Here is a 23,562-nt window from a genome sequence, read left to right on the forward strand (position 1 = left end):
GCTAGGACTCTTGCTTCTTAAAGAGCCAACACACAATTGTCCTTCACAAATGAAGTTTATTAGGAAAAAGGACCTCAACCATGCTCAGGCCTTGAGGTGAGAGAACATTAGAGAGGGAACAGGACCATACAGTAAAAACAGAGTAAGGGCTCTAAAGGGAAGGAGAGGCATTCCTTTGAAAACTAGAAAAGAGCTTCATTAGAAGGTGTAGCTTACCTCTTTCTACTCTTCCATTAAGAGTCCCTGCACTGGCTGGTTTTGTGTGCCAACTTGACACAGGCTGGAGTTATCACAGAGAAGGGAGCTTCAGTTGGAGAAGTGCCTCCATGAGATCCAGCTGTGGGGCATTTTCTCAATTAGTGATCAAGGGGGTAGGGCCCCTTGTGGGTGGTGCCATCCCTGGGCTGGAAGTCTTGGGTTCTATAAGAGAGCAGGCTGAGCAAGCCAGGGAAAGCAAGCCAGTAAGGAACATCCCTCCATGGCCTCTGCCTCAGCTCCTGCTTCCTGACCTGCTTGAGTTCCAGTCCTGACTTCCTCTGGTGATCAACAGCAATGTGGAAGTAAGCTGAATAAACCCTTTCCTCCTCAACTTGCTTCATGGTCATGATGTTTGTGCAGGAATAGAAACCCTGACTATGACAGTCCCCAAGCCCCATCCACTATTTGGCTATGGTGTCTTCATTTGTCTGAGTCAGTGGCCAGTAGAACCTCTCAGAAGACAGCCATGCTAGACTCCTGTCATTTATGTCCTCGGGACTGGGTTACCTCACTCAGGATGATATTCTCAAGATCCATCTACTTTCCTGCAAAATTCATGTCTTTGTTTTTCATAGCTGAATAGTATTTCGTTGTAGAGATGTACCTCATTTTCTTTATCTTTTCTTCAGTTAAGGGACAGAAGTCTCTGTTTAGCTCTGAGCCACATTTTTAAAATTGGGTTATTTGGGTTGTTGATGTTTAACTTCTCAAGTTCTTTATAAATTATGGATATTTGTCAGATGAAAGGTTGCTGAAGACCCTTTCCCAATCTACAGGCTGCTGTTTTGTCTTACTAACAGTGTCCTTTGCCTTACAGAATAGAAGGATGGATCGCAGCCTCTAAGGAAGGAAGCCCCTAAGGAACTCCATAAGAAGACCAACAAATAAACTAACTTGGACCCTTGGGGCTCTCAGAGGTCGAACCACCAACCCAAGAGCATACACCAGCTGGACCTAGGCCTTCCTACTCATGTATAGCAGATGTGCAGCTTGGTTTTCATGTAGGGTTCAAACAACTGGAGCAGCGGCTATCCCAAAAGCTGTTGCCTGTCTGTGGGATATGTTCTTCTAGCTCAGTTGCTTTGTCTGGCCTCAGTGGGAGAGGAATCGCCTAGCCTTGCAGAGATTTGAAGTGCCAGGGTTGGGGCATACCCAAGGGGGCCCTCAGGGGAGAAGGGGATAGGGAATGGGGGAATGATTGTGGGATGGGGTGACCTGGAGGTGGGCAGTGAGTGGGATGTAAAGTGAATAATACAAGGTAAATTAAAAAAATTTAAAAAGCTGGTCAGTGGTGGTGCATGCCTTTAATCCCAGCACTTGGGGGGCAGAGACAGGCAGATTTCTAAGTTCGAGGCCAGCCTGGTCTACAGAGTGAGTTCCAGGACAGCCAGGGCTATACAGAGAAACCCTGTCTTGAAAAACCAAAAATAAATAAATAAATAAATAATTAAATAAATAAAATAAAAAAAAGAAGGTGGACCTTAAAAGTCAAGAGAGTCCTCATGGTGGGGATGATGTTCAAATTGTAGCTTAAAAGCGATTTGTGAGTCAGCATATTGTTTGTAAAAATTTCTCAAAGCGTAGAGAAGTAGCCTATACTACTAAATGACTCAGTTAGGCATTATTGACTTATGAGCAAGACACTTATGTGCAAATGATCATTAAGTCTAGTCTCTGATACTTGGCCAGCTTTTAGACATATCTGTTTAAATGTATGTTCACATATGTTGTTAAAGTTTATACTTAAGAAGATAATTTGTCATATACTCTACTTAACATATCAGCCTAATGGAATTTTTAAATTCATAGACACATATGGAGCTCCATTTATACACTTGACTAGGCTTTGCATATGTTGTGTATGAACGTTTTCCACTTACTCTTATTAGACATTTAATTATAAAAAATGCTATTATTGCCCCATAGACTTTAATCTCACTTTGTCTTTTTAAAAAGAAACCTTTTTATTGCTTCTTTGTGAGTCATCGTGCATCCCAGTCCCGTTCATCTCCCTGTCCCCTCATATCTGCCCATTGCTCCTGTGGCCACTCCCCCTAATTAAGCATGCACGCGCGCGCACACACATACACACACCAACCCAAAACATAGAAAACATCTCATTGTCAAAGCTGCAGTATGTCTGAGTGTATCCCGCAGTATATATCTCTGTCCACATATCTTCACTTGCAAAGGTTCATGGTGATGAGTCATTGGTTTGGTTCAAGATCTTCGGCTTCTGTGACACCATCCATTCACCACCTGGATCCTTTCCAGGACTCCTCTAGGTTAGCCTGTTGTTGCTCTGTGTCCTGGAGATCCTGCAGCTTTGGACTAGCTGAGTTGGCCCTTTCTCATATCCCAACCATTCTCAGATGATCTAGATTTGGGGGTGGGCCAACTCAGAGCGCTGGATCTGTGCCTGGGTGCTAACAGAGCTGGTTAGCACACTGACTCTCCCTTACCTGCACCAAAAGGCTGAGCTCTCCATCACTATTCTGGCTAGGCCAACCAATGCTGCTGTTGTCAGGAGGCAGGGTCAGTTCTCCTGCTCTCAAGTCCTCAGGGTGGCTAACTGGCACCCATGCCTCCAGAGCCAGCTCCACTGTACTGCTCAGTCAAGGCTGGAGCCCACTTTCCTTATAGATATTAGCTATTTTTTTTTTTTTTTTGATAGCTCCATTTAGCCCAGACTGACTATGTCAAACTTACTATGTCACTGAAAATAACATTAAACCCTTGATTCTTCTCCCTCTGTAAGTGCTGTGTTTTCAGCTATGTGCCGTCATGTCTTCTCTACATTTTGATTTGTAAAGCAGATCTTGCTATGAATCCCTGCCTGGCCTTGAACTCACTATATAGCTTAGGCTGGCTTCAAACTCTGAATACCACAATCCTCCTGCATCAGTTCCCCAATGCTCAGATTATATGTGTGTATCCATCAGGTACTTTTCTTGACGGCAGATTCTCAGAGGGATTGTAGGGCTTATGAAGTTCACACAGAAAGTAATTTCAATGTAGGACAATAATATGCAAGTAAATCTCTCTGCATAATGATGATGACCCCAGGAGAAGAAAGTGAAATACTAAGAAAATCTAGGTGAAGAGCATTCCAGACAGAAGTAATGCATATGAAGAGCTCTGCGAACAAACTGCCTTGGGTATACTTGAAGATCAGACAGAAGGCTGAGCCTCCTGGAATACATATGGGACAAGAGCAGAGACCAGGAGAGCCTAGGAGGCCTGGGTACCAGGAATTAGTATTTTATTCTCAGGTGAATCCCACGGATTTCTAAACAAGGAATGGGATTATCTCATTTGGTACCTTTGATTATATTTTTATATAATAAAAATATGATTTTATTTTTTATTGTTTATTATTGTCATGGCTTGAGTCTAGAGGGCAGAGGGTAACTTTCGTGAGTCAATTTGTTCTTCCTACCTTGTGGATTCCAGAGACCTCACTCAGGTCATCAAGATTGTCAAGTGTCATCTCCTCATCCCATAGTAATTTTAAGCATGATCAAGTTAAAAGTTCACAGTTAATCTATGTGTTTACCATTTCAATGTTTGCATTTTACACAATGTGTTTTATTGGTGTAGTCCTCTAATCATCTATTAGTCTTTTAGGCTTGTAGATGCTGTTTTAAAACAATCTATACACTCCTTAATATTTATTCATAAATAATTTAATATGTATGTCACTACCCGGAGTTGCAGGCTTTTTTTTTATTTTGATGAAAATTTTTATGTAAAATACAATGTGCTAAATGTATATGTTGATACATACTTGTACCTGGGCAACATGGGCTTCTTTCAAAGTATAGCCTGTTGCCAGCCTGGTTGTAGTGATGAGAATGGGGGCTGCGGTACTGACCAGCGGCAAAGCTCTTGTCTAGTGTGTGCAAAATCTGCTGAGGAAAACAGACAGACAAATAGCAACCCCTCCCACCAAATCTCACTTGGCCACATGCCAACTGAGCACAGTACTCATAGTACTTGATCCTGTGAGTCTCTGTACCACTGCTCAAGAGGCATCTCCCATGTTGATTTTTCTAGTTAGTTATTATATTTTGTTGTAAACACCTCACAAATATGTTCAGAAGATATACACTTTTTTGAGGTCAGTGCTTTTCTGTTAGCATAATCTTTTTGAGATTATTTCATGTTGTTCCCCGGGTTAATCATTTGTCTTACTTTTTAAAATTGTAGATTAACATCCGATTACATAAATATATATTACACATTCTCTTCTCTACTGATGGACATTTGGACTATCTCTAGTTTTGAGCCAGGCTCTTAAAGTTGCACAGAACATTCTTGTAGAATTTTTTTTGTAAGCATATACATTCTCTTCTCATCGTAAATCTATGGGAATAGAAATGATGGGTCCCAGAGTAGGCACATGCTTCAGAAGGTATAGAGATCTTTCTAAAGTGCATACACCTTTCTCATTTGATTTAAAAAATGATGATTTTTGTTTAAATTAAAGAGGAAAGTAGGGTAACAGTAATATAGGGCAAGATACTGAGATAATGTCAGCCTGTAGCTAGATCTTTATGTAGGCTCTAAGGAGAACTTCTGTAAAATATTTGAATAATTTTAACTTCTGGGAAAGTCAACATCTGACTCAGAAGGAGATAAGCAACAGCGGTGGATCTTGGAGGTATGAAAAGAATTTGACAAGTTGTACTTACAGGAAAGCACCTTTCAGGTTTGAGAAAGGCATTCACAGCAAAGCTTACAGGAAAAAAGCCCCTTAGTTCTCAGTGATGTTTATCAAATGGGTGATGAGCAAGCGGATCAAGTAACAGCAATATTGTTTTTATTATCAGCGGAGCTAGAAAAACTACATAGAACAAACGGTATGGCTTTGAACTATTATAAGTCAAACACTTTCTACATTTCAGGACAACACATAAAAATTCATCACCTTTCCAGAAGCCCCATTTGGTGACCTGTCTAACTTAGGAATGCCTTGCCCTTGTCAGGAATGGTGGTTCATATGTATAATCTCAGTACCAGGGTGGCTTGAGTGTAGTACTGCTGAAAGCTAAGGCCAACCTGGGCTAGCTAATGAGTTCCAGGTTAGCCTAGGATGCAGAGTGAGACCTTGTTTCAAAAAGGAAAAAATAACAAAAATAAGAATAAAAAAAAATAAAACCCAAAAGTTGTGGGGGTATGTCTTTTATGTCATACCATGTGGGTTTATCCTACATTTTATTCTTTACCTTATAGCCCACAAAGTGTCCCACAGGCTTGAGTACTTTGAGTGTCGTATGATAGAGTTCATCAACACACTCTTTTGTTCTCTGTATTTCCTTGACCAGTTTCCATTCTTCCCTAATGTCTCACTACTGTCTCTTTATGATGCAGCAAGACCCTGCTGTTCATTGTCAGTTCACTAATTCACCCAACTTTCAAAATTGTGATGTAATCATTCAATTTTCCATTGTTAGTTGAAATTGAGTAGAGCCCTTTATTTGTTTTTAAAATAATCAATAAGTTACAAGGTAAAGCAATGTTGGTAGATGTGAATACACACACGCACACACACACACACACACACACACACACACACACACACATGTGCACACACGCATGCATGCACACAGGTTCTTGGTTTTTAAGAGTAGATGGGAGGACTGGAGACATGGCTCAGTGGTCAAGAGCATTGGATACTCTTCCAGAGGTACTGAGTTCAATTCCTAGCAACCACATGGTAGTTCACAGCCATCAATGAGATCTGGTGTCCACTTCTGCCTTCAGGCATACATGTAGTTAGAACACTGTAAACATATTAAATAAATAAATCTTTTTTAAAAAGTGGACAGGAGTTTAAAATATACTCTCACCTGCCTAGAATGCTGGTGGTAAGTGTACTATTGACATCAAGGTTTGGGGTGAAAGTGCAGGCTTCGGAGGCCTCTGCAGGCTGTGTTTAGCCACCAGGTTTTGGGAGTCTCAGTAGGCTGGTTCAACTACTCACTCCCAAATGCCATTTAGAGAGAGAACTTGTGGTAAAAAGAAAAACAAGGAGACCATAAAGAGATTCAGGGCTCCCTGCAAGACTGTCTTCAAGGAAGTGGCAGGAGAGTCGGTTGAAATCGAGGAAGAACTGGGTGGCAGGGTGAGAGGTGCACATCATTGATCAGTTCTGGTCTTGATGCTCCTTGGGTTCTGCTGGATGGTGGAAAGAAGTCCTTATTGCTTATGAGGACCAATCTGGTTCCTTAAAGCTCCCAATTCAGGCTCAAACCCTCTATCTTTGATAATTACCCTCACTTTGGCATATCATCTGTGAGCTTGTGCCTGAGTGGCTTTGGGTGCCTAATCCCTCACCATAGGGCTGTGTATTGATCAACCCTGGTGTTCTTCGAATCCACAGTGACTGTCAGATGAAGACAATGATTGGACACCACCTGCTTTTCCTACTTTTAGTCACTAGCTGGGTTCAAGAGAGGAGTTGATTCTTTCAAGTAAAAGCAGTCTAAGGGATTGTTAACCAACATTCAAAAGAAAGTGGTTGTACTGCCAAGTTACACACAGTATGAGAAGCTTTTGTGTGTCTATGCCAAAGGGGAAAAACACAATAAAAACACTAACAACTAATTCTTCTTCAGTTAATACAGCTAACACTTTTCATTTCCCACGAAGTAATATTTATTTTGTAAATGAGACAAATTACTGCTTATTGGTCTGTACAATGACATACTGGGCTCTATTAAATCATTATCTACTTCACTTCTTATTTGTCTCCAGGTTGGACCTCCAAACCAGAACCTTGTGTGTGCTAAGCAAGTTCTCTACCACCGAGCCACATCACTGCTGGTTGATCGCATCTTTATGAATTTTTTCCTTTTTATTTATATAAGAGATTTCTACTAGGTTTTTCCCTTATTTCACAAATTCTGCAGCAATATGATTTCACAGGATAAATCAAAGCTAGGAATCTGTTACCTCATACAGAGTCACCCCTGAAGCTCTATAGCACAAAATACGGTCTCATCTTATTTCTTTCAAGGAAGAATAACTTCACTTCCAACATTAAGAGAGGTAGCTGGTTTCCATGAGGACATTGTCCTTGAGTGCCTCTACTCTGAGGAGTCAAAGATCTAATCTCTCTGAGATCCTCCCAGGTGGGCTAACTGCCTTGACTCAGACTAATACTGCTTTGCCTCTTAACACAGCATTCAGATTAAGAAATTTGGGGGTCATTCTCTTCAAGGACAAAGGGCTCAAGTAAATAAAACAGTTTTTTAAAAGCCTTACGTAGATCAGCCAGCAAAACAAAACAACTCAATTTGGTCACTAGGAGTTTTTTCAGCTGAATGTCTCTTTAGATTAGCTCATGGGATTTATAGAGATTTAAAATAATTGCTCAAATTGTTTGTCCCCTCCCCCAATAATAAAGGAGTAGTTAGGGCATCTATTATGGTTCTCAGCTGAGTGGATGGTGTCAAATCCCTCTCATGCTCTTATTCACAAAGACATCTAGTAGCTACATGCATAATTGCTAGCCTTTTGGATAAGGGAGCTATGAAAAATATTATTCAAGCTCCTTCCTTACCTTCTCCTGAAAAACAAACAAATCCTCAAACAGGACTCTGAAGAGACTTTGTTTTATGTTAGTGATGTTAAGTAGCACTTTTTGTAGATCTATAGATCGTCCATCAAAGTTCAATACTGAAATTCTTTGCAATTTTAGAGTTAAAATTATTCCTGTCCCTACTGTTGGGTTTGTTATAATTAAATGTTAATTATCTCCTAAGTGATATCTTCTATTTAATGGAGTTGAAGAATAAACACATTAGGAGCATAATTGATATTTAATGTAGAATAATGCTAAGTGTTGTTTTATGATGTTGAGGCCACTGTAAACTAATGATTAGGAATTAAGTTGGTCTAGGTCTGAATTCTCAATCTGTTGAGTGATTTAGTGCTGGAGTTGCTATCAGTCAGTAGAATGAATTAGCTTAACCAAAAATCTCTCTGTGAGCCATCTTCACCGTGGTCTGATGAGAAAAAAGGGTGACCTTATTCTGGAGGGACACATAGTTGAAAATGGAATCATCCAAAGTGTGGACTGTGGATAGGGTCTCCTACTGAAGTCATAATTCAATAATCACAGTGGCTGAAATAAGCTTTTCCAAAGGAAGATAGCAATTGATAGAAAAACTTTATGTGTTTATTTCATGTGCTAATAACTTATTTTTATATATTCTTAAGACCCATAGCTGCACAAGATGCCAAAAATAAGTAACCCATGAGAGATCAGACCTAAATAAGTCACTTATACTATCCCTTTAAAGCTCAGGGATCTTTATGATTGATAAATATTATCTCCTATTCAGGAATTGGAGATTGCAACCATGAACTTACAGCAACTTTGCTTACTGGCCTGGGGTCTACGGAAGTCAGATAATCAAGGGAAAAGGACTCGGGGGGCTCTGTGCATACTTCGGATACATTGGCAAGGAACAGATTCTGGGAGAAGAAAAAAGATGGTATCCATTTGCATACCCCATGCTGACCCCACCAGGCTCTGATGGTTAATTACAAACTGAAGATCATATAGACATTCCCGATTGAACTCTGCGGAGTACTGAACGAGACTCAAACTAGTAGATGGGGGAAAGAGGTTTCCAGAGATGCAAGTGTTGGTTGCTCGGGGCAGGAGGGAAATGGGAAGGGTAGGGAATGAAGAGCCGAGCTATACAATGTACATGTGAAAATGTGAAAGGAAAAAATCATACAGATTAAAAAAAAAAGTTTTATCTTTAGATTGACAGGAAATTAGAAAACATTGACTCTATAGCATGGGGAACAGAAAGCAGTAGTTAAAGACATAAGCAAGTCACAAATGTGTTTGTAAGTAGGTATAGGTAATTGGAAGGTATAATGTGAACCATAAAAATTTAACTGATCATTTGTCTCTTGTCATCACAGTTAATCTCTGATTTAAATATTTTTAAAAGCCTAAAAAGAGTTGATTTTCTGTTTATTGTCTTAAAAAATCAAGATATAATTTAAATGTCATGAAATCTATATTTTCAAGTGCAGTTGTGTAGATGAGGTAACGTTTAACATTCTAAAACATTCTATAATAACTGCAAATGACAATGACTATTTCAAAGTAATAAGTAGTGAGGATTTAGTATCTCCCAAACAAAAAAAATGGCAAAAATCTGAGGTCAAGAGTCACTAATTACTCTGATCACATATTCATAGATCTATTTAAATGCTGAAAATACTTAAAATTAAAAGTATAAAATATATAATAACCATTTTTCATTTTAGAAAGTGAACCTGGATGGAAAATAAAAAATAAATTGTATAGTATTTCTCTAAACCAATGACCAAATGCTAAACTATTAATTAGGTCATGTATCCTAGCATCCTATGTAGTACAGGAGAAGTCCATCATTAAGCTAGCTTATAAAGGTCTTCTCCAACTCTCAATGCTGTGGGTGGTAAGGGAAACTAACGCATCTTTTAAAAAGAGCTTGTGACCTCCTTGAAAAGGTAAGACAGAAATACAGAAAATGAACTGTGAACTATGAGGGTAGCAGCAATGTTGGTCTGTGGAAGGTAAAAGATACTGTACCAAGGCTTTCCAAAAGGAAGAGGGAGTACGCAAGTGAAAGTTTTCCCTGAGGAGGACACTGGAAGAAGTACGCTAGACCTTGATGTGACTGTAATTCAGAGGATTGCTAGGATGCCTGGTGGTTGGGGTGCCAGTTGCTGCTTCAGACTACAGTGTAAGGAATAGGAAGGAGCGAGCCTTCAGAAGGGAATTCTTTACCTCAATTCTGCTGGAAGAAGACAAAAGAAGATCGCCATCCCAGTAAATTATGTCAGGGTGATTGGTTCTGGTTATTTTATGAATTGTAGATATGTTGTCATTTTAAGGGATATTTTACAAATGTAACTTGGGACAGAGAGGGAGCCAGAGAGTTTAAACTCAGGGATTTCTAATGTTCCTTTCCTCTTCTCTATCCTTCCTTCTCAGGTAAAGGGAAGGGATGGAAGAGAAAGGGGCTATATAGTAATATCATAGAAGTTGGGGAAATAGACAAATAGGGATAGGTTATCAAATTTACTCTTAAACAAAACATTACATAGTTATATTTTACATTGGTAGAAATCTTTATAGTTGATACAAAGTTGAAGTTATAATCTCTTACATTGGTACAGAATTTAGTTGATACAAATTTAAGATTTTTCATTGGTATGAATTTCTTTACTGATATAAAAATTGGGGTTAATATTGTTACTCTCATATAGGCATTGTGCCTATATAACATATTTAAGAATACAAGGCTTAGACCCAGTCCTTCTATAACTGCGATTACAAACTGTTTTTAGATGATTAAACAATACGAGTTAAGGACCAGATAGCAAACTCATGGTTCTGAGTTAATTAAAAGAGTGTTTTTGAGATATTTCAATTAAAAATGAGTGAGAGAAATCAAGGATCAACAGTTCAGAAATACTTTGCATAGACAGTCTTCAAAGGCATCAAAAGTCCACAGAATTGTCCTTCCTTCAGTCTCTGCTCCATAGTTAGTCTCTGAAACTCCTTCCATGGGTATTTTGTTCCATCTTCTAAGAAGGAACGAAGTATCCACACTTTGGTCTTCCTTCTTCTTGAGTTTCTTGTAGTTTGTGGATTGTATTTTGGGTATTCTGAGCTTCTGGGCTAATATCCACTTATCAGTGAGTGCATACTGTATATGTTCTTTTGTTATTGGGTTACCTCACTCAGGATGATATTCTCCAGAATCATCCATTTCCCTAAGAATTTCATAAATTCATTTTTAATAGCTGAGTAGTACTACATTGTGTAAATGTATGACATTTTCTGTATCCATTCCTCTGTTGAGGAACATCTGTGTTCTTTCCAGCAATCCAGAGACTGCTCCACCTGGGAATCTTTCCCATATTCAGTTATCAAACCCAGACACTATTGTGGATGCCAGCAAGTACTGGCTGACAGGAGCTTGATATAGCTGTCTTCTGAGAGACTCTGACAGTACCCGACTAATTCAGTAGAGGCTCACAGCCATCCGTTGGACTGAGTACAGGGTCCCCAATGAAGGACCTAGAGAAAGGACTCAAGGAGCTGAAGGGTTTGCAGCCCCTTAGGTCGAACAACAATATGAACTAACTAGTACCCTCAGAACTCCCAGGGACTAAACCACAAACCAAAGAGTATACATGGTGGGACTCATGGCTCCAGCAGCATATGTATAGCAGAAGTTGGCCTAGTTAGTCTTCAATGGGAGGAGAGGCCCTTGGTCCTGTGAAGGTTCTATGCCCCAGTGTAGGGGAATGCCAGGGCCAGGAAGTGGGAGAGGGTGGTTTGGTGATCAGAGGAAGGGGAGGGGAAACCAGGAAAGGAGATATCATTTGAAATGTAAATAAAGAAAATCTCTAATAAAAACAAGTTCAAAAACAAAAACGAACAAACAAAAAAGACCTCCATCAATTAGCCCTCAGGCAGAATTTATTTGATTGATCACTGATGTGGGTGGCATGTCCCTACCCACTGTGAGCAGTGCCAGGCCTGAGAACAACAGTTCTCAACCTGTGGGTCCAGACCCCTTTCACAGGGGTCACCTATGACTATTAGAAAACACAGATTATGACAAAATTACAGTTATGAAATAGCAACATAAATAGTTTTATAGTTGGGGTCACCACAACATGAGGAACTGTATGAAAGGGTCCCAGCTTTAGTAAGGTTGAGAATCACTGCCTGAGCAGGTGGACTTGATCTATATAGGAAATCAGGATGAGCAAGCCAGTAAGCAGTGTTCCTCTGTTGTAGGCAGGAACTGAAGCAGAGATGACAGATCAGCAGCTCACATCAGGACACACCACACACTAGGCCCAAACAGTTCCACGTGTAACAGGTTTAATTGAGAGAGAGAGAGAAGGGGTAGTAGTGGGAAGAGAAGGGGGGAGAGAGAGAGAGTAAGGGAGGAGCGTTCCCCATATATATGGGTTCTGAGGTAGTGGCCACAGGTAAAAGTGGGAGGTGAGCTCAATGGATTCTGGGAACATGGTGGCTGTTGCCTTGGCAACAGGTCTGTGAGGCCTGCCTATGTGATGTCACGGGCTTCGGAGGCCCTGACTAACATCAGTAGAGTTGCTCCAGTTGTGGTGAGATAGCTACTAGCCAAGAGTTGCCTCAGTTCATTTATAGACAAAATACTGTCCAGAAAAGGGACATACTATGCAGAATAGTCGATTTATAATCTCTGACAAGACAAGGTAATCAGTCCTTCAAAATTCTGTGCTACAAAGGTCTGTCAGATGATTCTGGGCCAGAAAGCTGAAGACTGATGCTCCAACATTTTGAGGAACGGAGGACTGTCCAGGTGTTCAGCGGTCTCTAAAAATTGGCTTAGTTTTGGAACTCCTTCTATTTTCAGGTAATATTAGTTGTTCTTGGATTTCTGGTGGGGTTGCAGACTGTAGTCTCATAGCCAACCCAAGTTGTTTATCATTGAGAAAGATGATATAGATTTGAGAGGATGGTTTTCAGGTGGTATACAATCTACAACTAGGACCTAAGTCAGGTATAGAATTATAAGCCTTTTAAGTTAGGATAGATGGTAGAGTACTTTATCTAATTGACAAAATTGATGGACTGGGTGTTAAATGTAACTTATACTTTATAAATTGCAGAATGGTAATAGTTGTACTCAATTTATACCTGAGAGAAAAGAGCCTTTTAATTGGACAAAAGAGGGAGAAATATTGTGGATTGCCCTGGTGCTGTTTATATTTTGATGCTAATTCCACTTCCCCAAGAGGGGTTGCCTTGGAGGAGAAGTAAATCATGTACTCAGGTGACTTCGTGTGAACCTTCTTCTCATTTTAACTTGTAAAATAAAGGTTAGAGCTGGTGATTGGGCAGTGGAAGGGAAAGGTGGAGCTGAAAGTTTTAGAGAGGAAGTGAAGGGATGGGGGAGATGAGGAGAGGAAGGAGCGAGAGGAAGACAGAAGAAGAGGAGGTAGAAGGAAAATGGAACAGAAGCACATGGCCTAAAGAAACCGCAAGTTGCAAGGGATTTTATAGATAGGGAATATAGTAGTGTAGTGGTAGATCTGCCCAATCTAGGAATGCAGCTTGTATTCATATTAATTGAGTTGTGTTTTCCTTGCATGGGCTTATTTGGGTTTGAGATTTACCACAACAGAGGCAGAAAGACAGAAGTAAGAGACTGGAAGGAAAGTGAGCAACTGAGGGATGCTGCACTGCCAGATGGTAGAAGCCAGTTTGTTTCAGGATAAGTTTGGGAGTTAAAGAAGGATTTTTGACCAAAGAAGGATGTTCTTTGGAAACTGAGGGGGCCCTGAATGATAACACAGGCTGAAGTTATGTTGGCTCGGGATTCTCTGAGAATCTGAGAATAGAAACGTCTGACCTAGGCGACAGTGGTGGGTCTGGCTGGATGTAAGTGAACTGAAACAGGAGAAACCATAGGCTCATGGTAGCTTAGCCTTGGTGCTCGAATAGATAGCTCCTAAGCTTTTGGTTGCTGATCATTAGCAGAAATACATTTGTAATTTTCATACAAATATATCTATCTCTGTATCATATATCTATTCCTGTCCCCATCTATATACATACCCAGATGGGCAAGATGGTGTACATTTATAATTGTACCACTCAGGAGGCAGAAGAACATATGTGAAAGTTTAGCATTAAGTGGTCTATATAGTAAATTCCATCTTAGCTAAGTTACATGGCAAGAACCTGACTCAACAAAACAAAAAATGATCTACATATATGCATCTACATGGTTTTACATAAACAGAAAGCAAATCAAAGTTCAAGGAAACATGCTTAGGCTTTTCAATTTCATTTATTAAAAGATAAATTGGTATCAACCCACTAAGATCCATGAGTAGATCGACACCCTATTTGAACACAGCGTTTTAGATTTACATATTTAAATATTATAATTATTTAAATTTAGATAGTTTAAAGGACATTAGGAAGCTACTATACTAGGGACAGGAGAAAATTAACATTTACTGCTAAGGCAAGCAGCTCATTCTCTGAGTGAGGAAGAAAGAACCAGGGAAGGGAAGCCAGGACTAGAGAAAGCTCTGACCAGTGCACATGAGCAGCTCTGAACAATGTCTACATAAAGAGGAGTAGCTGGCCATGCCTGGGCTGGCAAAAGAGGGAAGGGAAGGGGCTGGCTCAGTTTCCTTTCAGTGACATATGTCAACAGGCCACAAAAATGTGACTTTGGTCTTCAGGTTTGTCAAGTTGTGTGGGTTTGGTCTTCTGTCTTTTGTTACTGGAGCTCAATTCTACCAGAACAACCTGTTCAAACTGGCCAATTTGTGAACTGGTAAAAACAGTGCCAAGGTCATCAGTGGTGGTGTTGGGATGGGAGAAGAGTACTCTCCTAGGAGACTGTGAGATGTGGAAATAGTTTAGGGGAAAGGATCTGAGTGCATAGTATGTTTGGTGGCATGTATGTCCGGTGGTGTGTATGTCCGGTGGTGTGTATATGCATGGCATGTGTGTGGTGGTGTGTGGAGAGGATGTTTTTATCTTGTCTACGTACAGTTTGTCTTTCTCAATAGCTAGGATTTTCCAAGGCACCATGTGGCTTGCTTCTCTCTGATTTCATCTAGGCTGGAGGGACCCCTTAAAGGCATAGCAGGGTTATTCTGTGTGGAGCCGTTTTATTTATGTGTACAACGTGCAATTACATCTTCAGGTCTGAGTGTCATTGAAACCACAGACAGTCAGTGAGTCAAAGGAATGTGGTCCAAGAATCATCAAAGTTGATCCTATCTCTGAGCTCCTGTTAGTTTTAGTAGGCTGTCTTGTTCTTAAATGACCCATAGGTGTAGAAAAAAGATCAGTTTCTCTTGTTAATAAGTGGTGGCCTAGAGCTCAAATATGTGCAACCCAACCCTCAAATCATTCCCTTAAAACATTTTGTTAATTCAGGGGAAATTTTGTGGAACTTGAATAGTCAGACAAGCTCCCCTATTTTTAACTCCTGAATTTATAAAGGTAGAGAGCTAGATGAAAGGAGAAGCCCTCCAACCCCATTATTTCGTCAGAGTAATAGCTGCTCCTTGGCTTGAGGCAAAGCCCAAGGCACTGTTCAAAGTCTGAGTCTTTAATCTCTGGTGAGAACTTGAGAGAGGTATGTGAACTTGTCTTAACCAGCTTGAAATAAAAAGAAAGGGGGTAGGAGAGCACCCCCCACCTCCTCACTTCTGGTGACTTTGCTCACAGACCCTGCCTTGCTACAGGAGTTTCCACTTGCTATCCATGGGTATGAGGGCGAATTTGGCAGAATGGAAACCAGAAATCCTCTCTAAATCTTGTGTGAGAAGGAAAGTTTCCAGTTCATGTAAAAGAATCCACAGATGGGTCTGAGCCTCGAGGAATCAGACAAATGCTTTGCATTCCTACTCCTACAGAGATACCAGGTGAAGTCTATTTGATCCAGACCTGAGGATGCTGTTGGCCTGGGGGAAGGATGTGCAGCTGCAGAGAAAGCAGTAGACCAGAGGGCTAGATCTGGAAGTTCTGAGCCTTCTCTGTGCAAGAGCACCGAGTACCTGTTTGTAGTTTACGGTGCGTGAGGCACCTGTCTTCGCTGGCAGCACTCCATCTTCACTTCACTGATCCCACAGTGGAAGGGTTTCTAAAGGGCTCACAGACAGTCTGGTCTGTGAATACAGGCTCCTAGTTCTGTTTCACGGGAACATAGAGGAGAATTGAAGGAACCCAATCACAGAGCACCTTGGGAAATTGATTCATATCATATCATATCATATCATATCATATCATATCATATCATATCATATAGATTAGTATCCTAGAAATCTATCTTGTGTCTTTTACAGCTGGCACATGATATGGGAAGAGGGAAGGCTGTCAATCATGCTGGAGCTCAGTCCTGTCCTTGACCACTGATCAAGTGGTCCGCCACATTTTTCAGTACTTGACATGGCCGTGGTCTCTTGGTATCATCCCTTGTACTCTTCCCTCATTCTGGGATGTTTGGGCTCAGGCACTTTCTGAAACACTGAGTCAATCAAGTTGGTTTCTGTTGGTATCAACCTGTACTCATCAGGAACACTGAGGCACAGAGTGGGATTAGCAGAGAACAAATGAACTATCAGCATAGTGTGCATGTTCAGCTAGCAATGGCATGTTGGTACTCCTTCCTTTATTATGTGGAGTACAAGTATGGCGTCTTTGTAATACAAAATGTGATGCACAGGTGAACGTGTCCTTCATCATCCCTCCTGTATTCTACTGTTTAGAGTTCTGTGTGTCAAGGAGATAAAATTAATCTTAATTTTTAAGAAAAGTTAAAAATTAACATTGATATCCAATCTTTTTACACAGCCAGGTCCTGCACATCCTTCTCCAGGGTTTAACCTGGTGAATCTGCCTGATCCTCTCTGCCCTCTCTCCCAACCCCAAGTCCCAGATTGACTTCTGAACTACTGGCTTGGTCCAGGACACACATCCTGCACACCTATATCCACCTGACTTGATTTCACATAAGATATTTCTACCCTCTAGGCTCCACCCATGCATAATCCTCTGTTCTGCCTCATCCTGCTCTATCTATATTAGATACAGACTTAACAAAAAAGATCCATGTACCCAGATTCCTTCACAAAAATACAAACTTTATAAATGATCAAGTCAATATTTCCTCTACAAAACTCACTAGTCCTGTAGAAATGCTTGTTGATGAGAATTTCCAAGATAAAATCCTTAGGACATAGATTTTTTTTAAAAAGGAAAATCATAAGCTTCATCAAAGAATTCAAGGAGTTTAAAGAAGACATAAAGGAATAGCTCAATGAAATTGAAGAGAAAGAAGAAGAAGAGAGTAAACATGGGAGTCACCAGGTACACTGAAGATTCTCTAAGACAATTCACATCCCATGACACAGAACATACCATCACAAATTAAAAAAAGATTGCCATAGCGCTTTGTATTCTATTGGACCACAATGCAAGAAGACTTAAAATTGATAGCAAGCAAACTTGTAGTAAACACGGAAACTCACGGAGATTTAACAACTCACCCATGAATGATGGATTGGTCAAAGAAAAAAATTAAGAAATAGTTACCTGAACTAAAGGAAGACAAATCCACAGCATAGCCAAACCTCTGGGACACACTGAAAGAGGTCCTACAAGAGGAATTTATAGCTGAGCTAAAAGAATCAGAGAAAATAGAATAGAAATAAATTACCTAATGATTCAACAACAACAAAATTTTGGAAGAGCAAAAACAAACCAAATCCAGAAATTGTGGCACTAAATAAAAAAATCAAAGCAGAAGTAAAATAAGAACAAAGAAAAGAATACAATGTCAGTAAATCTAAGAGTAGGTTCATTGACAAGATTAGGAAGATTGACAGACCTGTGGCCTAACTAACCAAAAGAAAGAACTACAGGACTTCTATTAATGGAGTCATAAATAAACAGAGAAACATTACAATGACAGCAGTTAAGTATTTGACAAAAAATGTCAGAAACACAGGCTGGAGACAAGAAAGCATCTTTAACAAAAATGGTGCTGGGAAAACTTCACATACTAAAAAATGAAAATGGACCTGTATCTGCTAGTTTACACAATAACTCCAAAAACCTAAGAGTATCTGCACAGCTAAAGTAAGAATCCATTACAGGAGGAGGAAGGTCACAGGATGGGAGGGGATCTTTGTTACCTCTACAGCAAACAGAGGGTTAACACCCAGAACATAGAAAGAACGAAAAGCAAACAAACAAGCAATCACATAAAAAGCATGAAGAATCAAAACCACAAATGACCCGTCCAAAGGTGAGTGTGGCACTTGATCAAGGAGTTCTCAAAGAAATCAAAATAGCCAAGAAAGATCTTTTAAAGAATATTCGGGTTTCCATCTGTGCCGGGAGCAGATCCTGTGCCACAGTGCTCCATACCCAAATAAAGCAGAGAGAATTGGTCTCCAGGAGTGCCAACACAGCTGTGAGCACAGGTAAGACCAACACTTCTGCTCAAATTCCTGCCCCAAGAGGGAGTCTCTCAGAGCCATCAGGGCACAGGGATCAAAGAACAGCTGGGGGCAGGATCCTTCCAGATTCTGTCTGCACCCAGAGCTGACCCTGTGCCACAGCTCTCCATACTCAAATTCCTCCGGGAGAAAACTGGTCTCCCAGGAGTACTGACACACAGGATTGCAGGAGGGATAAGCCACAGTCAGATGCAGCAAGACCAACTAACACCAGAGATAACAAGATGGCTAGAGGCAAGGACAAGAACATAAGCAAACAGAAACCAAGGCTATTTGGCATCATCAGGACCAGTTCTCCCACCACAGTGAGCCCTGGATACCCCAACACTCCAGAAAAGCAATGCTCTCTGATTTAAAGTCACATATCATGATGATGATAGAAGATTTTAAGAAAGACATAAATAACTCCCTTAAAAAAAAAACAACACAGGTAAACAGTTAGAAGCCCTTAAAGAGGAAACACAAATCCCTTAAAATATTACAGAAAGCCACAACCAAACAGGTGAAGGAATTGAACAAAACCATTCAGGATCTAAAAATGGAAATAGAAACAATAAAGAAATCACAAACAGAGACAACCATTGAGATAGAAAACCTAGGAAAGAGATCAGGAGTCATAGATGCAAGCATCACCAAAAGAATATACAAGATCGAAGAAAGACACAACAGTAAAAAAAATGCAAAATAAAAAAGCTCCTAATCCAAAACATCCAGGAAATCCAGGACACAATGAGAAAACCAAACCTAAGGATAATAGGTATAAAAGAGAGAGATGTTTCCCAATTTAAACGGCCAGTAAATGTCTTAAACAAAATTATAGGAGAAAACTTCTCTAACCTAAAGAAAGAGATGCCCATGAACATACAAGAAGTCTACAGAACTCCAAACAGATTGGACCAGAAAAGAAATTTCTTCCTTCACTTAATAGTCAAAACACCAAATGCATAAAACAAAGAAAGAATATTAAAAGCAGTAGGGTAAAAAGTCAAGTAACATATAAAGGCAGACCTATTAGAATTACACCAGACTTCTCACCAGAGACTATGAAAGCTAAAAGTTCCTGGGCAGTTGTTGTATGGACCCTAAGAGAACACAAATGCCAGTCCAGGCTGCTATACCCAGTAAAACTCTTAATTACCATAGATGCAGAAACCAAGATATTCCATGACAAAAAAAATTTACACAATATTTTTCCACAAATTCAGTCTTACAAAGGATAATAGATGGAAAATGCCAACCAAGGAGGGAAACTACACCCTAGAAAAAGCAACAAAGTAATCTCCTTTCAACAAACCCAAAAGAAGATAGCTACACAAACATAAAAATAACATCAAAAATAACAGGAAGCAACAATCACTATTCCTTAATATCTTAATATCAGTGGACTCAGTTTCCCAATAAAAAGACATAGATTGACAGACTGGATATATAAACAGGACCTAACATTTTGCTGCATACAGGAAATGCATCTCAGTGTCAAAGACAGACACTACCTCAGAGTAAAGGGCTAGAAAACAATTTTCCAAGCAAATGGTCCCAAGAAACAAGCTGGAGTAGCCATTCTAATATCAAATAAAATCAACTTTCAACCAAAAGTTATCAAAAAGATAAGGAAGGACACTTCATACTAATCAAAAGAAAAATCTACCAAGATGAACTCTCAATTCTGAACATCTATACTCCAAATGCAAGGGCACTCACATTCATAAAAGAAACTTTACTAAAGCTCAAAGCACACATTGAACCTCACACAATAATAGTGGAAGACTTCAACACTCCACTCTCATCAATGAACAGATCATGGAAACACAAACTAAACAGAGACACATTGAAACTAACAGAAGTTATGCACCAAATGGATTTAACAGATATGCATAGAACATTTCATCCTAAAATAAAAGAGTATGCCTTTTTCTCAACACCTCATGGTATCCTCTCCAAAATTGACCAAACAGACCTCAACAGATATAAGAAGATTGAAATAATCCCGTGCATCCTATCAGATCACCACTGACTGGTCTTCAATAGCAACAAAAACAACAGAAAACCCACATATGCAAGGAAGTTGAACAATGCCCTATTCAATGATAACTTGGTCAAATAAGAAATATAGAAAGAAATTAAAGACTTTTTAGAATTTAATGAAAATGAAGGCACAACATGTCCAATAATTCATTTTAATCATCAAATAATATCCCATTGAAAAGCTGTTTTCTATTAAAGAATGTCTTGGTTGTTTCCAGGGTCCCTCAATTGTGAATAAAGCTGAACCTCAGCTATTTTGGTTTGTATTTAAAGAATACAGTGTAGTACCTATCTTCTACTAATAACGTTTTCATTATGAAAATTTAGTTAGTACAGAAAAGATTAAAAAGAAAATGAACGCTATTAGTAATCCCACCCTAAGATAATGCTGGTAATCATTAGTGTTTATCTAGATGCTCTGTGTTCCTCCATCTATCCATCTGTCTATCCATCCATCTATCCATCTGTCTATCCATCCATCTATCCATCTGTCTATCTCTCACCTGTGGCTATATCTGTGTATGCTTCTTCTATATCTGCTTTTTACAAACTTGGGTATCATGCTGTTTACATAATTTTGTCTTCTAGCTTTTTCAGATTTAATATTATATCTACATATTTCTGAATTGCTTAAATTTTGCTTTTTGCAGAATGTAGCATTTACTAAATACACAGAGACTCGTTGTATAAGTGCTTTGAAAATGGTCTGTAAATGACTTTTCATTCTACTCTTGATAGAACATGAGTCTAGAAAGGCAAGACTTTAGTTTATTTATGTTCACAGGCAACTCCCCAAGTATATACAAGACAGTATGACTGGCATGAAAATATTTGTTAAATAAATGAGAGAATAGCATTTGTGAAACTGTATGCTGTGGAATCAAAGGAGAACGTCCTTATGGTCAAAGCACCTGCTGGCGAATTGGAGGACCATAACAAGTGCGATCAGGAGGGTGACTGCTGTATTAACTTCTCATGTAGTGATGGCAATAACTCTATCAGATCATTTTGTGAGAGGTGGTGGGACCTTCAGGAAATGGGACCATCCCATGAGGACAAAAGTGATAACAGTTTCATTAAAACATCTTAAACATACCTCAATTTAAAATTATGTTTTTGTATTTGAAAACAACTATTTTGTACCATAACTTTAAAGACTGCTTTCTAAGAAATAACATCTTTTTTAAAAAACCGTGAGTAGGCGTGTATCCATGGTTATGGTGACAATGGTGGGGATCATTTAAGATGGAATTTTTTTGGTGTTGTCCTAGATTTTTACATTAGCTTTGTCCGGGTTTGTTTTAATTCCTTGTGGTTTTTTTCTTATGTTTCATTCTTCTAGGGTTTCTTAGATATTTAGAATATACTAAATATTTTAGATGTAATTTAAAGCAGAACCTTAAATTGTAACCAACTGGCAACACAGAAACTTAAATATATAGTTAAAATAGCTTAATGTGCCCTAAGAACAAACACATAAGGGGAGACCCAAGGAAAAATTAGCTTCAAGAAAGGTTTCAAGAGCATGTACCGTCTAAACTAGAAGTAAAAGCCAGAGGTGTGGTGACGGGTATTAGTGAAGGAAATCTCAAGAGAAGGAACTAACATGCAGAGGTTGGGGTAGAGGCCACATGCTGGCTGGGGACTTGAAAGTGACTCCACATGATTAGTTCATTCTTCAAGAAGTTGAGATGGGGGGGCGGGGAAAGAGCTGAGACCGGAGTGGGAGGAGTTGGTCGTAGGAAAGACTTTGACAAGCATGCAAAGCACACCATGCGGATGATAATAGGGAATAATTGAGTTCTTATGAGTGAGTAAGGAGGATCAGACAGTCCATTTAGGAAGTCCACGCTGCCTTTCCTGTGTAGAACAACTTGATCAGGAACAATTAACAAGGCATGGAGATCAGTGGAGGACAGTAAACTGCCCAGCTGAGAGCTGCTTGTGGCTTTAGCCACTTAAGCATCATGAGAGACTTTTTTTTTTTTTGTCCTTAATCTCTAAACCTGTAAGGTGAAAGTTAAGAACCTCCCATTTCTCAGTAAATGGCATGTATGCTAAGACCAATAGCAAATGTTTAAAGACATTCTACCTTACATTGGCATAGAATGTGGTTGGCGATATGCTAGCAAAGCAAGCAACCTTTTCTTTAGTATCCTTCAAACTCTTAAAAAGCCATAGCAAAATCCTCCTAAGACTTTTTAGCATCTTTAAACAGAGTGTGCCAAAGTCCAAATGGAAGCCAAATTTGCTGCCTGTAACTAGAAATCTAAAAGCAAGTGGATATATTTTTGGTAAATTTTCAGAGAGCACTTAATAGGTGGCAGAACCTAGACTATAATGGAGAAACACATTGTCTGCTGCCTTTTTGAAACTTAGTTTCTGGTGAGAAAAAGGCAGTGCCTGCATCAAGAATGAGACAGACATTTTTTTTTTGTAATAAAATTCACGCAGTGGGTAGAGAGATTGTTGAGTGATTAGCACAGCCTTTGTTATTCTTGCAGGGGATCCAGCTTCAGTTCCCAGCATCCACATGGCAGTTCTTTGGGTGTCCTAGGGCACTGCATGTATGTGGTATACACACACACACACACACACACACACACAGAGAGAGAGAGAGAGAGAGAGAGAGAGAGAGAGAGAGAGAGAGAGAGAAGCAGATACATACAAATATACACAGAGGTAAGAATATATATACATATAAAAAAATCTTAAAAAAAAATGAAAGAAAGAAAATTGAGCAGTAGTGAGCCACCTTGACAAAGGGCTTTTGGAGAGAGGTGGGATCTGAACCAGGATGGAAGCATGGGAGAATGCTGAGGGAGTAACTTGTGACCACCATCCTGGGGTGACTTTCACTAGATACGTTTTCCAAAAAGAAGCGGAATGATGACTTTTGAGAAATGTCAGGCCAAGAGGACTTTTATGAGATAAAAGAATGTCCTGTTTACTCGTGGAAATGCTGTCCAATGGCAGCTGGTGATGAATTAGTTGCTAGGGCCACTGTGAGATGGGGACAGAAACGGTAATTTTACTGTACAGTGGCCATATCCCTGCTATATACCTGATCAGATGCCCCAAAGCTAATGGTTGCCAAGGCCTTGCTCCTTCTGAAAGCATCCGGGTCCTTGCTTGTCCCTTCCTAACTTTGACTGAGGAACCCCCAATGCTTAGTGTTTCTTGGCTTGCAGTGCCCCCCCCCCC

At 39.7% G+C, this 23,562-nt stretch overlaps 1 long non-coding RNA gene across 1 annotated transcript in view; it reads left to right on the forward strand.

Moving 5' to 3' along the window:
• The first annotated feature begins 12,393 nt into the window (after nucleotides 1-12,393).
• LOC116094338 overlaps nucleotides 12,394-23,562 on the forward strand; it is a 37,018-nt gene continuing 25,849 nt past the window's right edge. Inside the window, exon 1 of the long non-coding RNA XR_004120053.1 lies at nucleotides 12,394-12,695. This is a non-coding gene — a long non-coding RNA (uncharacterized LOC116094338). The remainder of the gene's footprint in view (nucleotides 12,696-23,562) is intronic.

The sequence above is a fragment of the Mastomys coucha genome, unplaced genomic scaffold (genome assembly GCF_008632895.1).
Source record: "Mastomys coucha isolate ucsf_1 unplaced genomic scaffold, UCSF_Mcou_1 pScaffold16, whole genome shotgun sequence".
NCBI classification, from domain to species: Eukaryota; Metazoa; Chordata; class Mammalia; order Rodentia; family Muridae; genus Mastomys; species Mastomys coucha.